Here is a 20,052-nt window from a genome sequence, read left to right on the forward strand (position 1 = left end):
CATCAGGCTGAAGAATTGTGCCAACAGGAATCCCATGAGGATCAACAATGAGAAATGCCAAATCTTACCCTGGGAGTGTTACTTCATGTACTGGTACAGACTGGGGATGAACTGAATGCAAAGCAGCTTTGAGTTGCTGGAAGTGCTGGAAGCAGTGGAAGTCTTGGCATCCTGGTTGGCACCAAATTGCCAACAAGTCACCAGTCTGTCCCTGGGGAAAAAAAAAAAAAAAAAAAAAAAAAAAAAAAGGGGAAAAACAAATCCAAGAGCTTCCTTAGCTGGGTTATGAAGAACATTGTCATCAATCTGAAAGAGGTTATCCCTACCCTCTAATCAGCATTGTTGAGATTCATTGAGGGTTCCAATCTTTGGTTGCCCAGTACAAGGGGGATATGGTCATAATGACAGGGTTCCAAAGAAGAGCTACAAAGATGACTAAGAACCAGAGGGGTTGATGTATATTATGTGTTTAAATATAATGGGGAGGATGCTGCAAAGGTGATGGGGACAAACTCTTCTCAGTGGGGTCTCATGACAGGAAAAGTGGCAATGGGCACAAAACTGAACACAGAAAAATCCATTTAAAAATATTAGAAAAATTTCAATTATATCACAGAAATCATAACAATAATAATATAATATCAAGCTACACTGTAAAGAAAATGAAAGCAATGTCAAGATAGGAGTATTAACCAGCCCTTTGATACAGTTTGACCCTATCCAACAGGCACAAAAGAAGAGATGGTTCCACATTCTGCACAAACACACAGATTTCATCAGAAAATGAAAAATCAACCCTAGGTTCCTCTTATTTTGATCGTGGAATTTTTGCAGGAGCTCCTCAGGTTTTCCCTCTCTGTCATGGAGTGACAAACCATGACACCCTCAAACACACAATTTCTGCAGTTCTTTCTAAGTTGAAGGCCACTAGGAAGATGCCTGCAACTGAAATATGGTGCTGCATATAACAAGAGTATATTTCATGTGTTGTATACCAAGGAGGAATTTGCCAGAGGCCCTTTAGGGCCTAGAATCATAGAATCATAGAATGGCTTGCATTAGAAGGGGTCTTAAAGGTCATTTAGTACCCACCCCCCTGATAACAGGCACCAAACACCAGGCACAATGCATACAAGTACTACAGCAAAAAATTTTTGGTCTGCTTTCATACCTACATGAATAAAACAAATGCTCAATTAATGCTCATTTTCTGTCTTTAAATTATTATTTTTAATAGCTAGATATTTTAAGCACAAACAAGTTTGTTCTGAAATTTCTTCTGGCCTTGAAATATTGAAGGTGCAAGTGAGCTGTCTTGATACACGTGATGAAAAGGGCTGGCTAGATTTATAAGAAGAAAAAAAAATATTTTCTATTAAATGAAGATCATTAATATTTATTTAAAATACTACCATCAAATCATTTTTCAAAATACACCTACAGCATATGCATATTGCTAAGAATGGTGTTGTAATTACCCTGTTTAGTGAACAGTATAATGCTAAGTCCTGAAAAGAAAGAGATAACAAATTAGTCTACTTAGTCCTTCACAGGCAAGTTCAAGCTTGCACCAACAGTTTGGAAAATGAGTCTATAAATTATACCCATGGATAAGCAACATTTGCTGTCTTTTGATTCTCTTTAAATCATGCTGGTTCGGATATGCAGAGGCTACATTTTCTTAAGGAATACATTAACTGAAGAAAAACATAGTTTACGCTTAAGGTTCTTTCAATAGCAGATTGGCTTCTATTTTTTCGTAATCCCAATTACAAAAGCCAACAAACAAAGTTTCGCTGACATAAAAAAATATAAAATAAAATAAAATAAAATAAAATAAAATAAAATAAAATAAAATAATAAAAAGAGAGATCAGTGTGAAGTTCCTGGAGGAAAAAGATATATCTATATATTACTATTATAGTATCTCAAAAGGAGTTCGTAGGCATCCATGCTCAAAACTGGTTGAAGAACTGAAGTCAGTTTTGAGGTGGTGAAGCGAATTTCTTAGAGTAGGCGGGAGAAACCAGAGCTTCATGAAAGATGAATAGGTGCATGAACACATGAAATTTGTACGGGTACCAAGCTAGTCAGATAAGAGCTATTCTTCCAGAAGATACAATATTTAATAGCCACACCAATATGTTTCCTATCTACAAATAGCTCATTTACAACCTGAAAATGAAGTTTGGGGTAGACGATCTTCAGTTTTTCTGCATCTTTCTTTGTAGACATGTCCCAAGACAGTAAAACTTCAGACACGATGAAGGCAGAGCTGGAAGAAGATGCCCAATTTTCCCATATTTTCTCTCCAAAGAATATATATATATATATACACATATATATACAATACATATGTATTGTAATTACAAATATATTGTAATACAAATTACAATACATTTTATAATAATATATAATATATTATATAAATATAATATATAAATACTATTACAATACAAAATACAATACAAATACAATATTGTAATACAAATATATATACAATATATATGTATGTATGTGTATATATATATATATGTATTAAAAAAAAAAAGACGGGGGGGAGGGGATTTGAAGTGGAGAAGAGACTATTTCCCCTTTTTCATCCCTCACTGAGTTTCAGGATTTCCAGGCATTAGTTATATTTGCAGAAAGCAGAAAAATGTGAAAATCCCTGGAAAGATTATGAGAAATGGAAACAAGAGCAAGGGTAAATAAATAAAAAATTTGAGGTGGATAAGAAGGACAGAAGAATATATTGTTCATGGAAATCAGACTCTTTTAACTGAGAACACCTTAATTTTAATTGAAAAATCATCAGTGCATGTTTACAGGCAGCTCTTCTTTCAATTATTTCAATCAACTATACAGTCTAAGTCCTCATTTTGCTCTCTTCTTCTTTAAAGTTAAATTGTGATCCTTAGTTTTAATAATCTTTTATGACATGGCTGACTTCATGGAGTCATTCAAGATTAATATTGAGCTATCTGCCTCTATGTAATTCCATCACTTTTATGATGCTTACATTGGAACACCACAAAAGCTGTTAACAGTCTTAAATCTATAATGACTAAAGAAAGATGCTTCCTTTTTGATGACTAAAGAAAGATGCTTCCTTTTTGATGTCTTTCAGATTTTTACTGAAAGATGGGGTCCTGAAGCTAATTATAATGTATTGGCTGCAATAGCTGCAATAGAAACCACAGAAAGACACTTATCCATGCAACACCTTTGTAAATATTAGTGTGTGCTATCTGTAAAGAGTAAATTTCTAGCATTTTCAGTGAGCCAGAAGAAATACATCTGTAGATGAAAAGCTTCATGCTGTTTGTACTGTTGTTCAATTAACAGAAGCAAATAGTTGAAACAGAAACTTTTAATATCAAGTACATCAACTATTAATATTGTCATCTGCATAGTAATAGACTATACTATCTGCAGCAGTTAAACAGAGAATGAGTCATGATTAATGTTCTAATAATCTCCATTTCAGACATTTATTTCCATTCATGTATACAGCACAAGAAACAGGATAAAAAAAAATAAGAAAGAGAAGATCATAATCAGCATCCTGGATGCAAGTGGCCTCAGGTATGTGTTTTTTATTGATGAATATAATCTTTTCTACTGATTGGATAAGTATTTAAAAGTTGTAAAAAATTTAAAATTGTAAATTGTAAAAATTTTGTTCTATGCCTTGTGATCCTTCTTTTTACTTGGGTATCTAAGGAAGTCCAAAAGTATTTAGAAGGTCATTCTTTCCCTTTAGGAGAATGCAAGGAAAAAAAAAAAGAGAACAACAGCAACAACAAACAGTGTAAAAAAAAGTTTAACCTTTTAATTACTTTTTACATCACTTTCACCCAGTTCATTGTCCTAGACTCAGAGTATTCATTGTTAATTATGTAAAAAGTTCACAATGGAGACTGAGGACAATTTAAAATGTAATCTAGTGTCTCCAGTTATTGGAAAATTTTGAGTTGGTTAGCAAATTCCCACTGTCTCACTCTTCCTTTTTTTTTTTTTTTTTTTTTTTAAGTTCTCTGAGGGATGATCAATTTCCACTCTTCTCCTCTATTGGCAGGATTTTTCTCTGCTGCAGTGACTATATTCCCATCTTTAATTATATAACTAATAGATATTTCTTATGGGTTAGCTGTAGAAGTTTAGATACCATATAAAGAAGAAAATAGGAATGTTTTTACACCATGTATTTGTAGAATTATATTTGCAATTTTTAGAACTGGAATGGTATTAGTCTAACAGAAAGGATTTAAAAACCTTCCAGAAATTCATAGTTTGGAAATTATTATGTGCAACGGCCATTGTTCTCATTTAGGCCATCAGAATATACTCATAAGATTTAACCTATATGTTAACAAATGAGATCTGTATTCCCACTATTTTTACTCTGAAATTTAGAGACACAGATGTATACTCTAGAAATTTCTGGAAAGATCTGAAGGCTATAAAAGGCAAATGAAACTCAATTGTTCATATTGCCAAATGCAGTTTTAGAAATATTATAAGTAAGATGAATAAATATATACTGAATAGTTGCTAGTTTGATTTAATCCCTACATCTGGGATCAAAGTGCTCAACTCTACCAGGTTTTCTATCTTCACTGTCAAAGTCACTTCAAAAGAAAGTTGACATGAAAAATGTGAATATAGGATTGTATAAATCTGTCTGTAGTAGGTTAAATCCAGTCAGTTGATTTTCTATTATCCCATTCAGAAGGATAACCCTTCTCTCAACTCCTAGCTGAATAGTCAGTTTTCAAAGTCAATACCATTCATGCAGAAAACATAGCATGGATTAAACTGGAAACCCCTTACACAGACATTGCAACTAATGACTTTGCTATATTAATATAAGCAATCGACAGACTGTGAAACAAACTGCTGAAGTCCCAGCAGTGATAGGTGGACTTCAAAGACTTTGGTAGCTGAATTACCATAGGGTTCCAAAAATTCAGTGTTCATCTATGCCTTATATGAATTATCCAAGTTTTCTGATTACACAAGAAAGCACTTTAAGAGCAATGAAAGAAGGCTCCATGAGCAGTGACACAGTCTTTTCTGTTCAGGCTGCTAACATCAGTAGAAAATTTGAGCACTAACAGTATTATAGATAATGAGGACTAGGAAATGTAGCAGTAGCTAAAACTGAAAGTCAGGCTTTGAATTGCTATTATTTATTCTTTCTATTAAAGTGACTTGGAAGTAGAAATTGGAAATCTGCATATACTGCATTATGTAACTTGCAAACAATTAGAGAGAGATTTACTAAATCAAAATGTTAATCTTTTATTATTTGTATCATGCAATAAAAGCTATTATCAGTCCCAAATGACATGAGAGATTGGTTGGTGTTAGATGTTACAGCAGAAGCTTCACCAAAAAAAAAACAAAAACAAAACAAAACAAACAAAAAAAAACCAACCAAACAAACAACAACAACAACAAAACAAAGTAGGAGGTAGACTAATGCCAACATCCTAAACATACTTATTCTTACTGTACAAATAAGTTTTATGATTATTATTAATTAGTACTTAGTCAAAACAAAGCAAGAGTTCCAGGTAGCACTTAGCTTAGTCACACTTAATGCTACAGCAACCAGAATTAATGTTTCCTCTTACATTTCTACAGTAGAAATGCATGCAATTTAGCCTAAAAAAGAATAAACTTGTATTAGAAATAGTCCCAGGCTTATATGGAAGAAAATGAAGTCAGAACTTTCAAATAAACTTGAGCTTTTCCCCCCAAGTTGTTGTTGAGCCTATAAGCTGTCTGTGCAATTATCCCCAGATGGGAATGACATTAATTAGTCTTTCGCAGGGCTGCATCCATTCTGGGGAATTATATTCATATGATTTGCATTAGATGACATTTAAGCATCTAAGTGGATATAGAAAAAAGCATTAACAGTAAAATTCCATACAGTTAATGAAAAGAGAAAGGCATTTGCTAGGGTGCCAGTTTCAGTCCTATGTATAAACTTTCTCCTTTCCGTAGCAAGTTAAATAATAAAGTGAAGGAAACCAGACTGATTTTGTCCAATTACTGGCAAATCATCAATTAAACAAAACTTGGTTTTTATCATATCTGATAGCTGTACATATACAGTATGATAATGAAGCAAGTTTAAAATATTAATGATCAGTTTATTAAAAATACATATACTTTGTACATACAGAATTATACTCAGTTTCAGATTCAGATGCAATTTTAATTGAGTAACTTTGAAATGCTATGAAATAACTTTTTCTAGAAGATTTTATTTACAAATACTAAAGATAGTCATCCTCCTCCCTCAAAATATTGCTTTTTTAGCATGTTTGATTTGAGAGCGGATGGACTGTGCAAATCTCTCTTTAACCTGAAAAAAACAGTGTGTCAGGTGCCTGTTTCAAGTTCCTGGACACAGCACACAGTCTGGGAAGCAAATGGTAGATCTCACTGTAGAATTCCATTTTGTAATGGAAGATATTGGGTCAGATTATTTTCAGAGGTTAACACTGAAAAAAAAAAAAAAAAAAAAAAAAAAACCAAGAGAAAAGGGTCATAGCTACAACAAGGAAAGTTGTGATAGGCATGCATATTAAAAATTAAATAAATAAAAGTTAGAATGAAAATCACTAGACGCAGGTTGCCCGTAGATTTTCAGAAAGGAACAAGACATGGCTTTCAGAAATATTATGCAGCTTTGATTTAGCTAATCTTCAAGCAGGAATTTGGCCTAGCCTCTTTATGGAGGTACTTTCCAATCTCAGTTTTTCTGTGAGTTTTGATAGCTAAGAAATACAATTTATCTTGGTGATATTTTGGTACTTACTTCGCTTATGTATGGTAGTAGAGCATGCCACAGTTCACTGTATCAAACAGGAGGATAATTTTATAACTTTTCCCTAAAACAATTTGTAAAGTTTTATTAATATTTTATTTAAAGCTATATAATATTTTTATTTATGAGATAATTATAAAAAGGGGAAGCTTTGGCTATATAAACGATATTCTCACAGATATAAGGTAAAACTTGTACCAATAGGACAATTTCTTTTGGTTGTGACTGCTCATATCAGTAACATTATACACAACTAATGCTGCTTTTCAGCAGTATTGAATTCCTTGACAGTACAGTGCTTCAATTTGCTTAAAAATAATTGATCTGGAATTCCTTAGGTCTTTGTCACTAGATAACCATAAATCCTTTTTTTCCATGAATTACTTTTTTTCCTTGCTGAATAACTTTTGACTCCAGCTATGTTTTTTATCTGTATAGAAGAGAATCAAATTTTCCTAGCCAGAACTTTGCTCCTAAATTATTCCCTTTAACTTAGCCTTAATTGGTCTCTGAAAAATGTCCACTAAGGATTCAGAAGACAGTCAATACATGTTACTCATTTGTAAGCGGTCATTCTTTTACGCCATTACCTCAAAGCTTGCTGAGGAACAAGTTCAAGCAAGTCCTGACCAAGGATTGGGAAATCCTTTGTCTGAAGGGACAACAGATGGACAAGGCCAGGGGCAACGGGAGAGAGACAAGTGGCAGCTAAATGGCCAGGAAACAGTCTTTTGTGTGGACTTATCTCAAGGGAGACAGCCATCTCAGGGGTGCTCACATGACTCTTACCCAAGTGCCCAGGGATGTCACATAGGCAGGGAAGAAGGAGGATAAAAGTGGGACGAAAAATCGTGAAGAAAGGTTTCTGACTGCACATTCCTCATGAAGAGAGGTTTCTGACAACAGATTCCTCACGACCTGTGACCTGCATACTGAAGAAGAACAAGAAGTTTTCTGACATGAGAAGCCTCATGACCTATCTCTCCCTCCTGAACTTGTTCTGTGTTCTACCTGCTTGCTGCCTAAGGATGGCCTCTCTGCTGCTGCTCTCCCCTCCAAGAAGGTGTCTGCCATCAGATCCCTCACTATGGAAGGCCTGCATGCTGACAGGCTCTCCAGGGCCTGCTACCAGAAACCTGCTGCTTCCTCCTGGACTTCTTCCTGGACCTACTCGGTACCTGCACCTTCTTACTGCCTAAGACCAGCCATGCTATTGCTGCTCTTCCTCTGTGCTTTTGCCCCAGACCATCGGAACATCATGCAACGGGACTACTGCCGGATCCTGGTGGTGACTATCCTCCCTTTATGCAATTCTTGTTTCTTCCTATCCTTTCTATCACCTAGCTTCCCTTCCCTATCACCCTAAATCATCCGTCCTCCCCTTCCCCATCACCTTTATTAAGATTTGTAATAAACTGGTCAGACCAACATCTGGACCATTGTTTCTTAATCTCACTCCGGGTATATATATTTCAAAGAACCTCCTCTCCCTCCTATAAATTGGAGTGACACATCATTTGACTTAATTTCTCAGTATTTATTTGTAAAGCTCTAAAAGGACAGATTTTACAATTATCATTTTTAACCTGACCTGCATTTTGAGAAAAAAAAGAAAAAAATAGGTGACTGTTATGTTAAGAAAAGCAATTCTCTGTTGATAAATCACTAATTTTCCCATCAGAGTTCCCTTTTCATTAAATAAATAAAACTTCTTTAAACTTCTTTCCTAATTATTTATCCCACATTGTTTAACAGGGTAGTTCATTACAGGCACTTTTTTTTTTTTTCCTTGTTTGTTGTTGTTGTTGTTGTTTGTTGTTTTGTTTTTGCTTGGTTGGTTGATTGTTTTTGTTTGTTTGGATTTTTTTTTTTTTTTGAAGTGATGTTATTCACCATAGAATTAATTTCACAGTTTTGTTCACTAATATATATTAAAATGATGTCTAAATGACATCCTTAGACTCGTTAGCTCTCTTTCAACAGGCCTTAATTTCTTCTCTTTCACAGGAAGAAAGGAATGCAGAAGAATTTTTGTAGGGAATAGATCACACTAATTTCATTACAGTCCAATCCCTGATCAATTACAAAGAGAAGCAAGCAATTAAAATATAAATAAAACTGAATAAAATAAGATGCTGGGAGGCAAATTACATATCAATTGAGAAAATGGAGTCTCTGTGAAAAACAAGCAAACAAACCCCTACACTGATGAAGTTGAAATAACAGTTGATGAAAGTAAATATAAGATTTTTTTTTTTTTTAATATGTGTACAAACATCCTAATTACCCCAGACAGAAGAAGACTATTACTAGTTAGACACAAAATATTACTAGAAGAAAAGAAAGAAGAGGAAGAGGAAGAGAAAAGGCATGTGTGGGAATGAATGGTTCTATAAGTTCATATCCTTGCTGACTATATATGCTCTCTTAAATCGTCCTGAGCAAGCAAAAACCATGAAAGCATCACCAGTCATATGTTACAAATAATGAAATAAAAAACTATTGTTGAAAATACTGAAATCTCAATTTCCTACAACTTTCAATAGAGAAAATAATACTTTTTTTCTGAAATTAAGCTTTGGCTGAATAAAACACAGCTGCAGTGTCCTGCACTGGAATTTATGTTGATATAGGTATTAAAGTATTCCTTCTGGAGATAAAATTATAATGCTAGAAAAAGTTTTGTGAGACTAGGAAAAAAAAAAAAAAAGATTTATCTACTGTCTACGTTACATCAGGCAGAGCTTATGTTAGCAGATTTATAAAAGCCACCAAAGGAGATATCAACAATACTGCAGAATAGTTAATAGGGTAGTTTCTTACTGATGCATTATTTTGGAACGTGCTCTCTCAGCTACTGTATTTTATTTTTTCATTGTACAAAATCCTGTTGTGGGTTCCATTTGTGTAAGACTTTTCACCAGTCTCTTATTCTTTTGTACTTCTAGATTAGATTATTGCAATGGAAGGTGAAAGCACCAGGCAGATGCCACATGGACAGGTCAGTTTAGAACATTAACATATATCCTGATTAAACTAGAACAACATAACATCACACTTTGATAAGACCACAGGCTGTTCCTGCTAGCCCATTAGGAGCACAGAGCATGTCATGAGTGTAATTTGTGGCTTATATCTCCACTGAACTTTACAGCATGTCACACCAACTCATACAAGATCAATTCCCAGACTTTTGATAGAAAGCATATGTACTGACTGGAGAGAAGAAGCACTTTTCTTAGTGTCTGATGAAAATTGTACAGAGCACTGCATAGATGAAAGACGTGATCTGTGACCGCTGTGAAGTTCTTATGAATTTTAATAAATGGTATGTGTGCTCTGAAGTATATGACACTTTTACTGGTAATTTGTCAGCTAGTTTTCAAAAGAAGAAATTATAGCTGGTACTTAGAGAAAGTGTAGAATTTAAATTTGTTGTTCAAAAAGAAAAAAAACAATTGTGAGGAAATCACATCCAAAATTACCACTCCAATTTTACATGCTCAATAGGATGTCATTTTGGGGTGAGTAGCTTGTTTTGCAAGTTAAATTGCATAATCTGGCAAAAAAAAAAAAGTAGTTAGCATAAAGGGCAGTCCAAATGTAAAATTGGCACAGGGGAGGGCAGAGTATGTACAGATCTGCTTCGTAGAGACTCAGTTCCATAACCATCTAGAAAGACTGCATAATAATGAACATCTATACAGAAAAGCCCTTAGAAATTTTGTCAATATACTCTGAATATCAAAAGAGACAATAAGAGACCAAGTTTTACTTTAGCCTTTAGAAAGCTACTTACTGCATCAAATCAACATTTCATACAATTTAAAATGAACATCTAAGGCAGAGAAAACATTTATACTTTTCTGTGATATTTAGAGAATGCTAAACAGATTTCTGTTTTCTGTAGAAGACCTAGGGACTTACTGTATTTTCATCTGGGGTATATTTGTAGCAGTGCAAACTGGAATTCCTATTTCCAAAGTGTCTGTATGTCTGTCAGACAGGATTTCTGAAAAGTCTGTCACTTCATTATCTGTATACTGGAGAACCTGAAGATTGATAGAAATCCAACAAGTAGACATAATTTTCAGTGATTTAGGATTCTGCTGGTGTTTGAAATTTCTTTACCAGTCCCCAGAGGGAGGCACTTGTTAGGAATAAAGAATTTTATGGACTTAAGCTCAAATCAACAAGAAACATATTGGTGTCTAGGAGAAAAATCCACAAGCTATAAAACAGACTTGTTACGCACATGAGGAGCCTTCACAACCCAATATTGTACTTGTAAAGTTTATTAAAGAACCTTCTGCCCAATAACTGAAGAGGCAGTTACCAGCAAGTGTTGGGTGGAGGTGTCAAGGCACTGGCTGCAGGGCAAAGCCCCAAGGCAAAGCCAGGGCTGCCCTGTGCCAGACGAAGTCGGATCCAATTGGAAGCAGTATGGCCCCACTACTGGGCAAGGCTGGGCCCAGCAGTATTGCAATGACTTGTCCTACTTGAGAAAATAATTTATAAAATGAAGATCAGCATAGTAAAAGAAAAGTAAAAACATTCTCTATGAAGGTAGTTTTTGCTTCTTTTATTATACTCCACCACTGATTTCACTGGCAATCTGCAATTCCATTGCCATAGAAACAAGGCCACTTAAAAATGCTTTCTGTGTATTTTAAGCTGAAATGATTCACACTAATAAACATTTTTCCTGTAAGCTGATGTCAAATAAAGATATAAATCTGATTAAAATTGCAGTGTCTGAAACAGATAATGGAAAAGCTAAGACCTCTTTCAGTCCATTAAAAGGACTTTCAGGAGGGTTGGGGAGGAGAGGAAATAAATCTGTTCCAGGAAATAGAAATATGTAATCTACAACTAAAAATGCACAGTGAACATGCGTGAAGGAATTAACTCATCATGACGTATTCTGATTTTTTAAATATACAGTTTGGAAGCATAAATTGATTCTGATACTTTTATATATATCCATTCCACATGTTTTCTCTTCCTTCTTCTAAATAAAATAAAATAGAAAATCACACTGAGTGAATTGTCATTGTTCCAAATCCTTAAAAAATGAGTGAAAACCTCTTCAAAGTAAAAACTGTTGACTTCTGTCTGGATTGGACTTTCAAAAACAATGAATAAAACATCATGCTCTCGCATTTCATATCTGTTTATTCAACTCATGTTCTGGGTAGAAGTACTTTATTAATCATTACAAGCTTTTTTTTTAATTTTATTTTTTATTTTCCCCACTCTAGTTTCCAGAAATAGTCTTTGGTGTTGTATGAAATGTCACCCAAATTTAGACTATTATCTGAAGGATCCTAACACTAGGAAAAATGAATAGAGAGATATAGTGAAGACATGCTCCATAGCATCTGACATCTAGACTAATGACATTCTTCAGAATATATCTAACTATCCTACGTGTTGTACAACTGCTTTGAAACTGTATTGCCATATGGATCTGGAGTTATGCATGGACTAGTTATTAATGAAACTAGCATATCAGGCAGAAGATCAGGTGTGTAGACACGGCACTGCTTTAGGTAAGACTGAGGAGCCCTGAGAATATTTGCAATAACTGTAAATGCCAAGAGCTTCACTCTGAAGTAGTTGTTAAAAATGCATTTTAGTATATGGAGAAATAATGTGAATTTCACAGTCAACTCTTTAAATAACACTTAAAGTAAACTCAAAATATGACCCTCTGGGCCACTTACAGTTTACAAATATGTTGTTTCAGCACAACAGAAACTGGTTCTTGTTCACAGTAGCAGCATTTTTTGTGTATGTATGTATACATGTCTATCTTGAGAAGTACCCAAAGGTGGACTAATCACTCCAGACACAGTCTTGTGGATGCTGGAAGAGAATAATGGCTTCCTTTAACGTGCTAGATACTGCTTTGCTACTTGTTAAAGCATAGTTGGCCTTCTTTATTGTGAAGGCACATTCCATTTTGTTGACCCCAGAAGTTCTTCAGGAAAGCTGCTTTCCAGCTAGTCAATCCTCAGTCTACCCTGGCACATGGGATTTTTCCTTGCCTTGTGCAGGACTTTGCCTTTACATTTGATTTTCAGGACTTTTCTGTCAGTTCATTTCTCCTGGTTAGCAGCCCTGTCCTCCCAGTGCATCATCACCTTCTCCTAGCTTGATATTTTTCAGTAAGTTCATTGAGTGTGCATGCTACCTCATAACTCAAGCTGTTAATAACACTGTTTAATGGCAGTGGCCCTATGAATTCTGAGAGGTACCACTAGTAGCTAACCACCAGCTGGACTTTGGACTTCTGACCCTTTGAATTTAGTCCATTTTCCACTCATAATCCACTTATGTCCTATACCAAATTTATAATATCTTGGATAACAGCATGAAGCCATTTAAAAGTGAACTGTTTTTCAAACAGGAAGCCTGTTGATGTACAGAATACAATGAAAGCCAGAAGCAAAAATAATTAGTCTCAAAGAACATAACTTTATTCCTCTAAATCTTGTAATAATCTAGTAAGTCATGGTAGTTTCTGTATACTTTTAAATGGACTTACACTGTTGAAGTGAAGGAAATATTTTGTGGATGAGGATGAGTACACAGGCAAAGAGATGGAGAAAGGTATTTTCCACTATCTGCCTTCTGATTGGCAGATAGCTACATGTACAAAAGACAGATCACACGAGAGTGTGGCAAGTCAATAAATATAAGATCACCCTCTTACACCAGTCTGTTGAAGAAAAGGGGTTACCTGTCATCTCTACACAGCTAATAAAACCTCAGTATTTTTCTGTTTAATTTAATAAAATAATTCTATAATTTAATACTGCTGCTACTGGAACTTTTTGAATAAAACCGTTTTGATTGTTTTAAATATCAATATTTTGAAGTGAGGAGAAAAACTGACATTAATTCCTTAATACAGACTGTGACATGAAAATTGCTTCTGTACAGTTGGTGCTGTGTTTCCTCCCACTGCACTTTTTGAGTCTTCAACACTCTCTTTTTCTCTGTATTTCTCCTTACTGTCAAATAGTGAGTGACTTGTCAGATTCTCATTACCTTTGTTCCACATCTCTAATATTTAAAAAATGTGTCTGGATTGGGGAGTGGAACATAATTTCTATTGTTCACTTTCAGACTCCATTATCTTGTTACATCATTTTGTCATTAGCTCTAAAGTTATGATGCTGATGAGGACTGAATTAACATTACAAATACCTGTTTCCCAAGACAGATATTAGTGCATTAATTCCAGTATGAAACTTGAAATGGAGAGGAAGTTGCTTCTCAGTATTTCCACAATAGCAAGGTAATGGAAGAACTCACATAAGCCTTTCGAATTTGGGGTTAAAGAAAGAAGCTGTTAAGCCCATATTTATTTGATTATATTCTGAATGAATAAAGCGGAATAGGTTTTGATCCTGTTGGGTGTTTTTATTCACATAAAACTTGAAAAGTTCACTCTGACCTTCTTTGAAATTCCAATCAGATTCAATCTGTGAACATGACATAAAGAGAAGTATTAATGAATTGCTGACTTTTTAAAAATTTATACTGGGCTCTGGATATTCTGCCAGTGTAAAAACTATGAAAAACAAACAAAGCATTAAATTACAAAGATGACAGTGTCCTCCCACAAAGTGTTAATATCACAGTGGTATTTTATTACTCCTTTTCAGTCCTGCATCGACATTTTTGTCAAAAAATAGAATACATATTTAGTATTATTGTCACCTTTTTGAGATATTTTCTATATCTTAAATGCTATTGTTTTTATAACCTTCATGCTGATAGAGAACCAAAGGTAATATTGTACTGAATTAATCAAAAAAATTGCTAGAACTCTCTACAGCCTACCAATTGCTTGATGAAAGTGAAAAAAAAAAAAAAAAAAAAAAAAAAGATTAAATTGCAGAGTACTCAAATGCTTTATGCTTGCAATGAATAAATCTCAGCTCTTAGTGAAGTCTATTGTGCAGTCTTTGGCACTCAATCAGCTAGATTTATTTATTTATTTATTTATGAAGGAATGCTCTGGTTTAGCTTTAATGTAAAAGGGCCACATAAAAGAATAAAAAATCACAAATGATGCAAAAATGTTAGAATGGAGAATTTGTTGGTAAAATATATTCGTTTCTGAATGTGTTAAAAGAGATGACTCTCCTGCAGCCAAGGCAGATACAAAATGCTGTGACTAAAGTGGCTGTCCTTGGCAAAAGGATAAAATTATCTGCCTGTAAAGGAGACCTGGTGATGTCAGAAGCTAGCTGGATACCACTGAAGCATGACCACAAAGAACAATCCATGCATATTTGTATTTACCCCAGAGTAAAAAGCAATTGCAGTTTGATCAACTGATTGCAGTCCTCACCTGGGAAATCTGAAATCACCAACTGTTGTTTTCTTTGGATGCCAATGTGATACACTTCAATTGATTTCAACAGAATATAAAACATCAGTGTACTTTGTAGGGGGAGAGGGAACACTTACTGAGTTGAATTCGTTGCTGTATATATGTTTAACCATGGTATACAAATTTCTTAATGCCAGCACCCCACAGCAAATGCAACTACTATGCTATATAGCGGTTCCTAATATTGACCAACTAGAAATTAATTATGCTATCAATATCTGTAACTATATCATTTATATTTATATATAATGTACATATCTATGCACACATATATGCACCTCTTAATCTGTCTGCCTGTTTCGATCATTAATTATATCTTTCAAAAGTTTATGGTGCTTTTCAGAACCAGTGCCCTGACCCTACTCACCTCCTATGGAAATAATGCTTTCTTGTCTCAAACTTCTTTCAGAGCTGATTGTTTCATTGTGGCCTCCATAAACTCCTCTATATTTATAACTAAAGGCCACAAACTTCTCTTTAATTTTGTGTTTCTCTTTTTTCTTTCAATCTTACATGATGTTATTTCAGTGTTATACTGTGAAAATATTTTTATTAAGCAAGAAAATTTAAGATTGTTACAAAATTCTTGTACATCTGTACTACTGAATGGGAAGCAGAAAAAGACAATTTTCTTTCACAGAAAAAGGACTGTGAAGTTAAATAAAACTATCATAGGTCTGATTGGTACACAAATACATAGCTTAAACAAATAGAGTCAAACAGAGAAATACAGTGTGGATTTCAAATTTTATATATATTACACAGTTAAAAAGCTTGCAAATTTACAGAAAATTAAATATACATTTCTAACTATATATAGATAGTGAGCTGGAAAGTAAATCAACATTATTATTCTATTTTCTTTTTTTTTTTTTTTCAAGTATACTTACACTGCTTTTTTTGCTGAGTGTATGTTAGAAAAATACATGAATTCATACCTTTCACAAGTGAATAAAGTGTACATCCATTGTACATTGTGACTTTTTGAAAAAGCAATGCAGGCTAGAGAATAGAGCTGTCCAAAATGGATCCTGCAGTACAATGCAGCATTACTTCACTGTTGTGATATCATTTCAGCTTAAAACACAGGCACACAGCAGTGAAAGTCTTGGAGTAAAGACAAGTGAGCTGAGACAGTCTTATTTCAGCTGCACCGTTAGCAGTATCTTTCCCTTTGTAAATTTGTAATGATGCTTTAAACATTTACAGAGCCAAACATTAAAATTACAGCTTCAAAGTCAAGGTGACAGATGGACTGGGTGGTCATACAACAAATCTAAGGATAAACAGATTGCACCCCAATCTCAGCCTACAACAAAAATAAAACCAAAAAATACAATGGCAAAAATTTAAGCCGATTACATTTATAGTTATTTATAAGCTTTTTCTTGGACCTGTGGCAATCAAATATATCTAACCACTGTAATCTAGTGGTGAATAAAGATTGATTGTGGTAAAGCAGGGTCTTTGTCGGCTTGTACTTTGTGGAATTTGCTATATGTATGATTAATGTGTAGGTCTGTGAGACTCCCTTTCAGGCTTCTTGCTAGCTCTTACTGCCATCTACTGATTAAAAACCTCCGGGTTTTTTTGTTTTGTTTTGTTTTGTTTGTTTGTTTTGTTTTATTACTATTACTATTATTATTACTATTATTGTTTGTTTGTTTTCTGAGGAGAGGGGAGAGTGGAAAGTAGAAAGTGGAGAGGGAAGACAGAGCAAAAGCATCCACTAACAGATAGTAGACTCCAAAATACAGTAAGGCAAGCAAGACCCAGGAAAACTGCGGGAGCATACCAATTAGCAGCTGAAGAGTATAACAACTATGCATTTGGTGTAGCACGCTCCATACTCCAGTCAAATCTGTCATAATCTCAAACTCTTCCAGTCCTCTGTTGGGTGCACTACTGCTGTGGTTTAACCCTGGCAGGCAGCTCAGCACGACACAGCTCACTCAGTCTCTGCAGTGGAGTGAGGGAGAGAACCAGAAAGGTAAAAGTTCAAGAACTCATGAGTTGCAATAAAGGCAGATTAATAGATAAAGAAAAAATTATGCATGAAAACAAAACAAAACAAGGAATTCATTCAATTCTTCCCATCATCAGGCAGATGTTCAGCCATTTCCAGTATAGCCCTGCTCATAACATGTAATGATTTCTTGAGAAGACAAACACTCCAGACATCTTTCCCTTCCAGTTTCCTTACCCCAGTTTTATTGTCAGAACTATGTCATATGGTATAGGATATTCCTTTGGACATTTTGGGTCAGCTGTCCTGGTTCTGTCCCACCTCAGCTTCTTTGCACCCCCCGTCTCCTCACTGGCAGGGCAGCACAAGAAGCTGAAATGTTCTTCTCTCTCTCATAGAACTTCTCTGCAACAAGCAAAACATCAGTGTGTTATCAACATTATTCTTATCAAAAATTCAAAACACAGCATTATCCAAACCTCTATGAAAAATTTAACACTACGCCATCCAAAACCATGACAGTGCCTCCGCAAGATGGTTTTATTCTGTTGGTTTTATAGCTACTGTCCTGTCTCATGAATATTATTCCAACCTTTCTCTAGAGATTTAAAGTTCAACAGTAATGGCAAATTAACAGTACTGTAGTACATCTAGTACTGTAATCTCCCTGTATGGGATATAGATTTGTGAATTAAAGCTTTATGTACTATGATTAGCAAGATACATTTCAATCAAGTAACTTTAATTTACCAGAGCAAAGTGTTGAATTTAAACCCTGACTGGCTCACAAATGATAATCTCATAATCAAAAAATGTAGTTAGAGATTCTCAGAATCAGTGGAGAGCATCTTTCAGAAGCTCAGCTCTACAATGGACCAAAATACAACTGCAAAAAAATGAAAGCTGCTTCAGCATCTATTTCTGAAGGATTAATTGGATATGGAGGGGGATTGTCACCTCATTCCATAAAGGCATCTGTGCAGAACCTCATCAGGCAGTCTCCACAAAAGGTTAAAAGCTCTATGAGCCATGGTTCCAAAACTTCTTTCCTATGAATTGATGCAGAGTTAAAGAAAGTCTTAGAGGCTTTCTCTTCATCAAAGGGCATCAGCTTCCCAGGTGATTTGTCTGCTCCATGTGAAACAGAACCTAGGACTTTATACCTGAAAATTTGTGAAAACAGCAAAAATAGTTTATCACTTCAAAATCTTTTCTGAGATTGCCTAACGAGCTCTTCATCAGGTTTGCCTTCTATCTGCTCATGCTGATTTCAAGGGATTGGAATCATTTGAATACCTAGAGTAGTACTTCAAGTGATATGGACATGCGATAGAAGAAGCTCTCTTTCTTAACACAAAAGGAAGGATCATTTTTAAATGATTTTATTCAGAACCTCATTAGGAGAGGGAGGAAAAAAAAAGAAGAAAATATACTTTTTGTGTATTATCGGATGTGCTCATTACAAATTCTCCTTTTATATTTTTTGCCTAGTATTTACCTCATAACAAAGTTCTTAAAGTGTTCTCTGTTCCTACATACATATTTTTATGTAGTAATTACTGCCCTGCCAATAACAAGAAAAAAGACTGTCAAGAAAGACTGAATGTTCTGATGTAATCAGTGTAAATTCTTTTAAAAATGATACATGCAGAAATTGTCCAGCAGTAGCTCATCTACTGCAAAACATAGAATCACAGATCGGCCTAGATTGAAAAAGACCTCAAAGATCATCTAGCTTCATCCCCCCTGCCATGGGCAAGGTCACCAATGACTAGACCAGAGGCACACCTATCCTTGCCTTGAATGCCTCCAGAGATGGGGCATCCACTACCTCCTTGGGCAACCTGTTCCAGTGCATCACCACCCTCTGAGTGAAAAACTTCCTCCTAATATTTAACCTAAATTCCCCCTGTATTAGTTTAAAACTATTGCCCTTGTCATGTCACTATCGACCCATGTAAACAGTTGTACCCCCTCCTGTTTATACTCTCCCTTTAAGTACTGGAAGGCCACAGGGAGGTCTCCCTGGAGCCTTCTCTTCTCCAAGCTAAACAAGCCCAGTTCCCTCAACTTTTCTTCATAGGTGCTCCAGCCCTCTGATCATCTTAGTGGTCCTCCTCTGGACCTGTTCCAAGAGCTCTGCGTCTTTCTTGTGCTGGGCGCCTCACACATGGATGCAGTACTCCAGATGGGGCCTCTGTCTAGCTATAATTTAAAGGAGGAAGAAGAGGTTCTTTTAGTATTTGTATACCCAATGCGGAGATTAAGACAAAGAGAGTCAAATGTTAACCCAACCAGTTTATCACAAATCCTAGTCATTTAGGGAGATGGGGAAGAGAAGATGGGCGATAGGAAAGATAAAAAATAAAAGCAAGGAGTCTTTGTAGAAAGCAAAAGAGATAGTCACCACCATGGATTCCAGCACTGCTCGTAGTTCAGATGTTGATCTTCAGTAGTGATGGGTCATCAGGGGTTGTTGTTCATTTGACGATAATGACAGCGACGATGACAACGACTCTTTCCAATGTCAGTACAAGCTTATTTATAAGTCCAAAGTGGCCTAGTCAGCTCCTTTTGTAGTGACAGCTGCTGGCTTTTGGATCACAGCAGGAACTCCTTTTGTTCCCATCTTCTGGGCCTTGCCAGCAGACAAGAGGGAGCAGGGAGGCACCCCCTTATTTCTTGCCTTCACAGGATACAATGGTATCATCCCCCCAGTCTGCCATAGCAATCTGGAGTTATTTGGTCACAGGACAGATCTTCCGCCAGAAAACAGTCCTGAGCATTCTCTTCAGAAGGCAAACAGCTCCAAAGAAATGTTTTCAAATG

General features: G+C 35.3%; 1 long non-coding RNA gene across 1 annotated transcript; it reads right to left on the reverse strand.

The window, feature by feature from the left end:
• Positions 1-13,231: 13,231 nt before the first annotated feature.
• LOC107051569 lies at positions 13,232-19,299 on the reverse strand. Its single transcript, XR_001463181.3, has 3 exons — positions 18,181-19,299; positions 17,461-17,628; positions 13,232-17,216 (listed from the first exon to the last, which is right to left on the reverse strand). It is a non-coding gene; the product is annotated as an uncharacterized LOC107051569 (long non-coding RNA).
• Between the last annotated feature and the right edge of the window lie 753 nt (positions 19,300-20,052).

This window comes from Gallus gallus, chromosome 1 (genome assembly GCF_016699485.2).
Source record: "Gallus gallus isolate bGalGal1 chromosome 1, bGalGal1.mat.broiler.GRCg7b, whole genome shotgun sequence".
Taxonomy (NCBI): domain Eukaryota; kingdom Metazoa; phylum Chordata; class Aves; order Galliformes; family Phasianidae; genus Gallus; species Gallus gallus.